Raw genomic sequence first — 10,000 nt, forward strand, 5'->3', positions numbered from 1 at the left:
TTTCTATATTATTTTACACAAAATAACCAACTTTTCATAATTCACCGAACTTTGAAAATTTTTCTAAGTCCCACAAATAAGAGGAAAATTTTTAAGTATCGGTCCTAGACGATTTTCGACGTGATATCACTGTAATATAGACGATTTCTAGCAATATATATCATAACACCAAACTCGCTACAATTATTATTTATCGAGTTATTAGCAAATAATGGACGGATGTGCTACTCCGTCGACAAAACTCTGGAAATTTTTCTAAGTCCCACCGCTAAGAGGAAACTTTTTCCGTATCGGTCCTAGACGATTTTCGACGTGATATCACTGTAATATAGACGGTTTCTAACAATATATATCATAACACCAAACTCGCTACAATTATTATTTATCGAGTTATTAGCAAATAATGGACGGATGTGCTACTCCGTCGGACGTTCGACGAAAATTTTTCTAAGTCCCACCGCCAAGAGGAAACTTTTTCCCTATCGGTCCTAGACGATTTTCGACGTGATATCACTGTAATATAGACGGTTTCTAACAATATATATCATAACACCAAACTCGCTACAATTATTATTCATCGAGTTATTAGCAAATAATGGACGGATGTGCTACTCCGTCGACAAAACTCTGGAAATTTTTCTAAGTCCCACCGCTAAGAGGAAACTTTTTCCGTATCGGTCCTAGACGATTTTCGACGTGATATCACTGTAATATAGACGGTTTCTAACAATATATATCATAACACCAAACTCGCTACAATTATTATTTATCGAGTTATTAGCAAATAATGGACGGATGTGCTACTCCGTCGGACGTTCGACGAAAATTTTTCTAAGTCCCACCGCCAAGAGGAAACTTTTTCCCTATCGGTCCTAGACGATTTTCGACGTGATATCACTGTAATATAGACGGTTTCTAACAATATATATCATAACACCAAACTCGCTACAATTATTATTCTTCGAGTTATTAGCAAATAATGGACGGATGTGCTACTCCGTCGGACGTTCGACGAAAATTTTTCTAAGTCCCACCGCCAAGAGGAAACTTTTTCCCTATCGGTCCTAGACGATTTTCGACGTGATATCACTGTAATATAGACGGTTTCTAACAATATATATCATAACACCAAACTCGCTACAATTATTATTCATCGAGTTATTAGCAAATAATGGACGGATGTGCTACTCCGTCGACAAAACTCTGGAAATTTTTCTAAGTCCCACCGCTAAGAGGAAACTTTTTCCGTATCGGTCCTAGACGATTTTCGACGTGATATCACTGTAATATAGACGGTTTCTAACAATATATATCATAACACCAAACTCGCTACAATTATTATTTATCGAGTTATTAGCAAATAATGGACGGATGTGCTACTCCGTCGGACGTTCGACGAAAATTTTTCTAAGTCCCACCGCCAAGAGGAAACTTTTTCCCTATCGGTCCTAGACGATTTTCGACGTGATATCACTGTAATATAGACGGTTTCTAACAATATATATCATAACACCAAACTCGCTACAATTATTATTTATCGAGTTATTAGCAAATAATGGACGGATGTGCTACTCCGTCGACAAAACTCTGGAAATTTTTCTAAGTCCCACCGCCAAGAGGAAACTTTTTCCGTATCGGTCCTAGACGATTTTCGACGTGATATCACTGTAATATAGACGGTTTCTAACAATATATATCATAACACCAAACTCGCTACAATTATTATTTATCGAGTTATTAGCAAATAATGGACGGATGTGCTACTCCGTCGGACGTTCGACGAAAATTTTTCTAAGTCCCACCGCCAAGAGGAAACTTTTTCCGTATCGGTCCTAGACGATTTTCGACGTGATATCACTGTAATATAGACGGTTTCTAACAATATATATCATAACACCAAACTCGCTACAATTATTATTTATCGAGTTATTAGCAAATAATGGACGGATGTGCTACTCCGTCGGACGTTCGACGAAAATTTTTCTAAGTCCCACCGCCAAGAGGAAACTTTTTCCCTATCGGTCCTAGACGATTTTCGACGTGATATCACTGTAATATAGACGGTTTCTAACAATATATATCATAACACCAAACTCGCTACAATTATTATTTATCGAGTTATTAGCAAATAATGGACGGATGTGCTACTCCGTCGACAAAACTCTGGAAATTTTTCTAAGTCCCACCGCTAAGAGGAAACTTTTTCCGTATCGGTCCTAGACGATTTTCGACGTGATATCACTGTAATATAGACGGTTTCTAACAATATATATCATAACACCAAACTCGCTACAATTATTATTTATCGAGTTATTAGCAAATAATGGACGGATGTGCTACTCCGTCGGACGTTCGACGAAAATTTTTCTAAGTCCCACCGCTAAGAGGAAACTTTTTCCGTATCGGTCCTAGACGATTTTCGACGTGATATCACTGTAATATAGACGGTTTCTAACAATATATATCATAACACCAAACTCGCTACAATTATTATTTATCGAGTTATTAGCAAATAATGGACGGATGTGCTACTCCGTCGGACGTTCGACGAAAATTTTTCTAAGTCCCACCGCCAAGAGGAAACTTTTTCCCTATCGGTCCTAGACGATTTTCGACGTGATATCACTGTAATATAGACGGTTTCTAACAATATATATCATAACACCAAACTCGCTACAATTATTATTTATCGAGTTATTAGCAAATAATGGACGGATGTGCTACTCCGTCGACAAAACTCTGGAAATTTTTCTAAGTCCCACCGCCAAGAGGAAACTTTTTCCGTATCGGTCCTAGACGATTTTCGACGTGATATCACTGTAATATAGACGGTTTCTAACAATATATATCATAACACCAAACTCGCTACAATTATTATTTATCGAGTTATTAGCAAATAATGGACGGATGTGCTACTCCGTCGGACGTTCGACGAAAATTTTTCTAAGTCCCACCGCTAAGAGGAAACTTTTTCCGTATCGGTCCTAGACGATTTTCGACGTGATATCACTGTAATATAGACGGTTTCTAACAATATGTATCATAACACCAAACTCGCTACAATTATTATTTATCGAGTTATTAGCAAATAATGGACGGATGTGCTACTCCGTCGACAAAACTCTGGAAATTTTTCTAAGTCCCACCGCTAAGAGGAAACTTTTTCCGTATCGGTCCTAGACGATTTTCGACGTGATATCACTGTAATATAGACGGTTTCTAACAATATATATCATAACACCAAACTCGCTACAATTATTATTTATCGAGTTATTAGCAAATAATGGACGGATGTGCTACTCCGTCGGACGTTCGACGAAAATTTTTCTAAGTCCCACCGCCAAGAGGAAACTTTTTCCCTATCGGTCCTAGACGATTTTCGACGTGATATCACTGTAATATAGACGGTTTCTAACAATATATATCATAACACCAAACTCGCTACAATTATTATTTATCGAGTTATTAGCAAATAATGGACGGATGTGCTACTCCGTCGGACGTTCGACGAAAATTTTTCTAAGTCCCACCGCTAAGAGGAAACTTTTTCCGTATCGGTCCTAGACGATTTTCGACGTGATATCACTGTAATATAGACGGTTTCTAACAATATGTATCATAACACCAAACTCGCTACAATTATTATTTATCGAGTTATTAGCAAATAATGGACGGATGTGCTACTCCGTCGACAAAACTCTGGAAATTTTTCTAAGTCCCACCGCTAAGAGGAAACTTTTTCCGTATCGGTCCTAGACGATTTTCGACGTGATATCACTGTAATATAGACGGTTTCTAACAATATATATCATAACACCAAACTCGCTACAATTATTATTTATCGAGTTATTAGCAAATAATGGACGGATGTGCTACTCCGTCGGACGTTCGACGAAAATTTTTCTAAGTCCCACCGCCAAGAGGAAACTTTTTCCCTATCGGTCCTAGACGATTTTCGACGTGATATCACTGTAATATAGACGGTTTCTAACAATATATATCATAACACCAAACTCGCTACAATTATTATTTATCGAGTTATTAGCAAATAATGGACGGATGTGCTACTCCGTCGACAAAACTCTGGAAATTTTTCTAAGTCCCACCGCCAAGAGGAAACTTTTTCCCTATCGGTCCTAGACGATTTTCGACGTGATATCACTGTAATATAGACGGTTTCTAACAATATATATCATAACACCAAACTCGCTACAATTATTATTTATCGAGTTATTAGCAAATAATGGACGGATGTGCTACTCCGTCGACAAAACTCTGGAAATTTTTCTAAGTCCCACCGCTAAGAGGAAACTTTTTCCGTATCGGTCCTAGACGATTTTCGACGTGATATCACTGTAATATAGACGGTTTCTAACAATATATATCATAACACCAAACTCGCTACAATTATTATTTATCGAGTTATTAGCAAATAATGGACGGATGTGCTACTCCGTCGGACGTTCGACGAAAATTTTTCTAAGTCCCACCGCCAAGAGGAAACTTTTTCCGTATCGGTCCTAGACGATTTTCGACGTGATATCACTGTAATATAGACGGTTTCTAACAATATATATCATAACACCAAACTCGCTACAATTATTATTTATCGAGTTATTAGCAAATAATGGACGGATGTGCTACTCCGTCGGACGTTCGACGAAAATTTTTCTAAGTCCCACCGCCAAGAGGAAACTTTTTCCCTATCGGTCCTAGACGATTTTCGACGTGATATCACTGTAATATAGACGGTTTCTAACAATATATATCATAACACCAAACTCGCTACAATTATTATTTATCGAGTTATTAGCAAATAATGGACGGATGTGCTACTCCGTCGACAAAACTCTGGAAATTTTTCTAAGTCCCACCGCCAAGAGGAAACTTTTTCCCTATCGGTCCTAGACGATTTTCGACGTGATATCACTGTAATATAGACGGTTTCTAACAATATATATCATAACACCAAACTCGCTACAATTATTATTTATCGAGTTATTAGCAAATAATGGACGGATGTGCTACTCCGTCGGACGTTCGACGAAAATTTTTCTAAGTCCCACCGCCAAGAGGAAACTTTTTCCCTATCGGTCCTAGACGATTTTCGACGTGATATCACTGTAATATAGACGGTTTCTAACAATATATATCATAACACCAAACTCGCTACAATTATTATTTATCGAGTTATTAGCAAATAATGGACGGATGTGCTACTCCGTCGGACGTTCGACGAAAATTTTTCTAAGTCCCACCGCCAAGAGGAAACTTTTTCCGTATCGGTCCTAGACGATTTTCGACGTGATATCACTGTAATATAGACGGTTTCTAACAATATATATCATAACACCAAACTCGCTACAATTATTATTTATCGAGTTATTAGCAAATAATGGACGGATGTGCTACTCCGTCGGACGTTCGACGAAAATTTTTCTAAGTCCCACCGCTAAGAGGAAACTTTTTCCGTATCGGTCCTAGACGATTTTCGACGTGATATCACTGTAATATAGACGGTTTCTAACAATATGTATCATAACACCAAACTCGCTACAATTATTATTTATCGAGTTATTAGCAAATAATGGACGGATGTGCTACTCCGTCGACAAAACTCTGGAAATTTTTCTAAGTCCCACCGCTAAGAGGAAACTTTTTCCGTATCGGTCCTAGACGATTTTCGACGTGATATCACTGTAATATAGACGGTTTCTAACAATATATATCATAACACCAAACTCGCTACAATTATTATTTATCGAGTTATTAGCAAATAATGGACGGATGTGCTACTCCGTCGGACGTTCGACGAAAATTTTTCTAAGTCCCACCGCTAAGAGGAAACTTTTTCCGTATCGGTCCTAGACGATTTTCGACGTGATATCACTGTAATATAGACGGTTTCTAACAATATGTATCATAACACCAAACTCGCTACAATTATTATTTATCGAGTTATTAGCAAATAATGGACGGATGTGCTACTTCGTCGGACGTTCGACGAAAATTTTTCTAAGTCCCACCGCCAAGAGGAAACTTTTTCCCTATCGGTCCTAGACGATTTTCGACGTGATATCACTGTAATATAGACGGTTTCTAACAATATATATCATAACACCAAACTCGCTACAATTATTATTTATCGAGTTATTAGCAAATAATGGACGGATGTGCTACTCCGTCGACAAAACTCTGGAAATTTTTCTAAGTCCCACCGCTAAGAGGAAACTTTTTCCGTATCGGTCCTAGACGATTTTCGACGTGATATCACTGTAATATAGACGGTTTCTAACAATATATATCATAACACCAAACTCGCTACAATTATTATTTATCGAGTTATTAGCAAATAATGGACGGATGTGCTACTCCGTCGACAAAACTCTGGAAATTTTTCTAAGTCCCACCGCCAAGAGGAAACTTTTTCCCTATCGGTCCTAGACGATTTTCGACGTGATATCACTGTAATATAGACGGTTTCTAACAATATATATCATAACACCAAACTCGCTACAATTATTATTTATCGAGTTATTAGCAAATAATGGACGGATGTGCTACTCCGTCGGACGTTCGACGAAAATTTTTCTAAGTCCCACCGCTAAGAGGAAACTTTTTCCGTATCGGTCCTAGACGATTTTCGACGTGATATCACTGTAATATAGACGGTTTCTAACAATATGTATCATAACACCAAACTCGCTACAATTATTATTTATCGAGTTATTAGCAAATAATGGACGGATGTGCTACTTCGTCGGACGTTCGACGAAAATTTTTCTAAGTCCCACCGCCAAGAGGAAACTTTTTCCCTATCGGTCCTAGACGATTTTCGACGTGATATCACTGTAATATAGACGGTTTCTAACAATATATATCATAACACCAAACTCGCTACAATTATTATTTATCGAGTTATTAGCAAATAATGGACGGATGTGCTACTCCGTCGACAAAACTCTGGAAATTTTTCTAAGTCCCACCGCTAAGAGGAAACTTTTTCCGTATCGGTCCTAGACGATTTTCGACGTGATATCACTGTAATATAGACGGTTTCTAACAATATATATCATAACACCAAACTCGCTACAATTATTATTTATCGAGTTATTAGCAAATAATGGACGGATGTGCTACTCCGTCGACAAAACTCTGGAAATTTTTCTAAGTCCCACCGCCAAGAGGAAACTTTTTCCCTATCGGTCCTAGACGATTTTCGACGTGATATCACTGTAATATAGACGGTTTCTAACAATATATATCATAACACCAAACTCGCTACAATTATTATTTATCGAGTTATTAGCAAATAATGGACGGATGTGCTACTCCGTCGACAAAACTCTGGAAATTTTTCTAAGTCCCACCGCTAAGAGGAAACTTTTTCCGTATCGGTCCTAGACGATTTTCGACGTGATATCACTGTAATATAGACGGTTTCTAACAATATATATCATAACACCAAACTCGCTACAATTATTATTTATCGAGTTATTAGCAAATAATGGACGGATGTGCTACTCCGTCGGACGTTCGACGAAAATTTTTCTAAGTCCCACCGCCAAGAGGAAACTTTTTCCCTATCGGTCCTAGACGATTTTCGACGTGATATCACTGTAATATAGACGGTTTCTAACAATATATATCATAACACCAAACTCGCTACAATTATTATTTATCGAGTTATTAGCAAATAATGGACGGATGTGCTACTCCGTCGACAAAACTCTGGAAATTTTTCTAAGTCCCACCGCCAAGAGGAAACTTTTTCCCTATCGGTCCTAGACGATTTTCGACGTGATATCACTGTAATATAGACGGTTTCTAACAATATATATCATAACACCAAACTCGCTACAATTATTATTTATCGAGTTATTAGCAAATAATGGACGGATGTGCTACTCCGTCGACAAAACTCTGGAAATTTTTCTAAGTCCCACCGCCAAGAGGAAACTTTTTCCCTATCGGTCCTAGACGATTTTCGACGTGATATCACTGTAATATAGACGGTTTCTAACAATATATATCATAACACCAAACTCGCTACAATTATTATTTATCGAGTTATTAGCAAATAATGGACGGATGTGCTACTCCGTCGACAAAACTCTGGAAATTTTTCTAAGTCCCACCGCTAAGAGGAAACTTTTTCCGTATCGGTCCTAGACGATTTTCGACGTGATATCACTGTAATATAGACGGTTTCTAACAATATATATCATAACACCAAACTCGCTACAATTATTATTTATCGAGTTATTAGCAAATAATGGACGGATGTGCTACTCCGTCGACAAAACTCTGGAAATTTTTCTAAGTCCCACCGCCAAGAGGAAACTTTTTCCCTATCGGTCCTAGACGATTTTCGACGTGATATCACTGTAATATAGACGGTTTCTAACAATATATATCATAACACCAAACTCGCTACAATTATTATTTATCGAGTTATTAGCAAATAATGGACGGATGTGCTACTCCGTCGGACGTTCGACGAAAATTTTTCTAAGTCCCACCGCCAAGAGGAAACTTTTTCCGTATCGGTCCTAGACGATTTTCGACGTGATATCACTGTAATATAGACGGTTTCTAACAATATATATCATAACACCAAACTCGCTACAATTATTATTTATCGAGTTATTAGCAAATAATGGACGGATGTGCTACTCCGTCGGACGTTCGACGAAAATTTTTCCAAGTCCCACCGCCAAGAGGAAACTTTTTCCCTATCGGTCCTAGACGATTTTCGACGTGATATCACTGTAATATAGACGGTTTCTAACAATATGTATCATAACACCAAACTCGCTACAATTATTATTTATCGAGTTATTAGCAAATAATGGACGGATGTGCTACTTCGTCGGACGTTCGACGAAAATTTTTCTAAGTCCCACCGCCAAGAGGAAACTTTTTCCCTATCGGTCCTAGACGATTTTCGACGTGATATCACTGTAATATAGACGGTTTCTAACAATATATATCATAACACCAAACTCGCTACAATTATTATTTATCGAGTTATTAGCAAATAATGGACGGATGTGCTACTCCGTCGACAAAACTCTGGAAATTTTTCTAAGTCCCACCGCTAAGAGGAAACTTTTTCCGTATCGGTCCTAGACGATTTTCGACGTGATATCACTGTAATATAGACGGTTTCTAACAATATATATCATAACACCAAACTCGCTACAATTATTATTTATCGAGTTATTAGCAAATAATGGACGGATGTGCTACTCCGTCGGACGTTCGACGAAAATTTTTCTAAGTCCCACCGCTAAGAGGAAACTTTTTCCGTATCGGTCCTAGACGATTTTCGACGTGATATCACTGTAATATAGACGGTTTCTAACAATATGTATCATAACACCAAACTCGCTACAATTATTATTTATCGAGTTATTAGCAAATAATGGACGGATGTGCTACTCCGTCGACAAAACTCTGGAAATTTTTCTAAGTCCCACCGCCAAGAGGAAACTTTTTCCCTATCGGTCCTAGACGATTTTCGACGTGATATCACTGTAATATAGACGGTTTCTAACAATATATATCATAACACCAAACTCGCTACAATTATTATTTATCGAGTTATTAGCAAATAATGGACGGATGTGCTACTCCGTCGACAAAACTCTGGAAATTTTTCTAAGTCCCACCGCCAAGAGGAAACTTTTTCCGTATCGGTCCTAGACGATTTTCGACGTGATATCACTGTAATATAGACGGTTTCTAACAATATATATCATAACACCAAACTCGCTACAATTATTATTTATCGAGTTATTAGCAAATAATGGACGGATGTGCTACTCCGTCGGACGTTCGACGAAAATTTTTCTAAGTCCCACCGCCAAGAGGAAACTTTTTCCCTATCGGTCCTAGACGATTTTCGACGTGATATCACTGTAATATAGACGGTTTCTAACAATATATATCATAACACCAAACTCGCTACAATTATTATTTATCGAGTTATTAGCAA

Source organism: Halictus rubicundus, unplaced genomic scaffold (assembly GCF_050948215.1).
Source record: "Halictus rubicundus isolate RS-2024b unplaced genomic scaffold, iyHalRubi1_principal scaffold1067, whole genome shotgun sequence".
NCBI classification, from domain to species: Eukaryota; Metazoa; Arthropoda; class Insecta; order Hymenoptera; family Halictidae; genus Halictus; species Halictus rubicundus.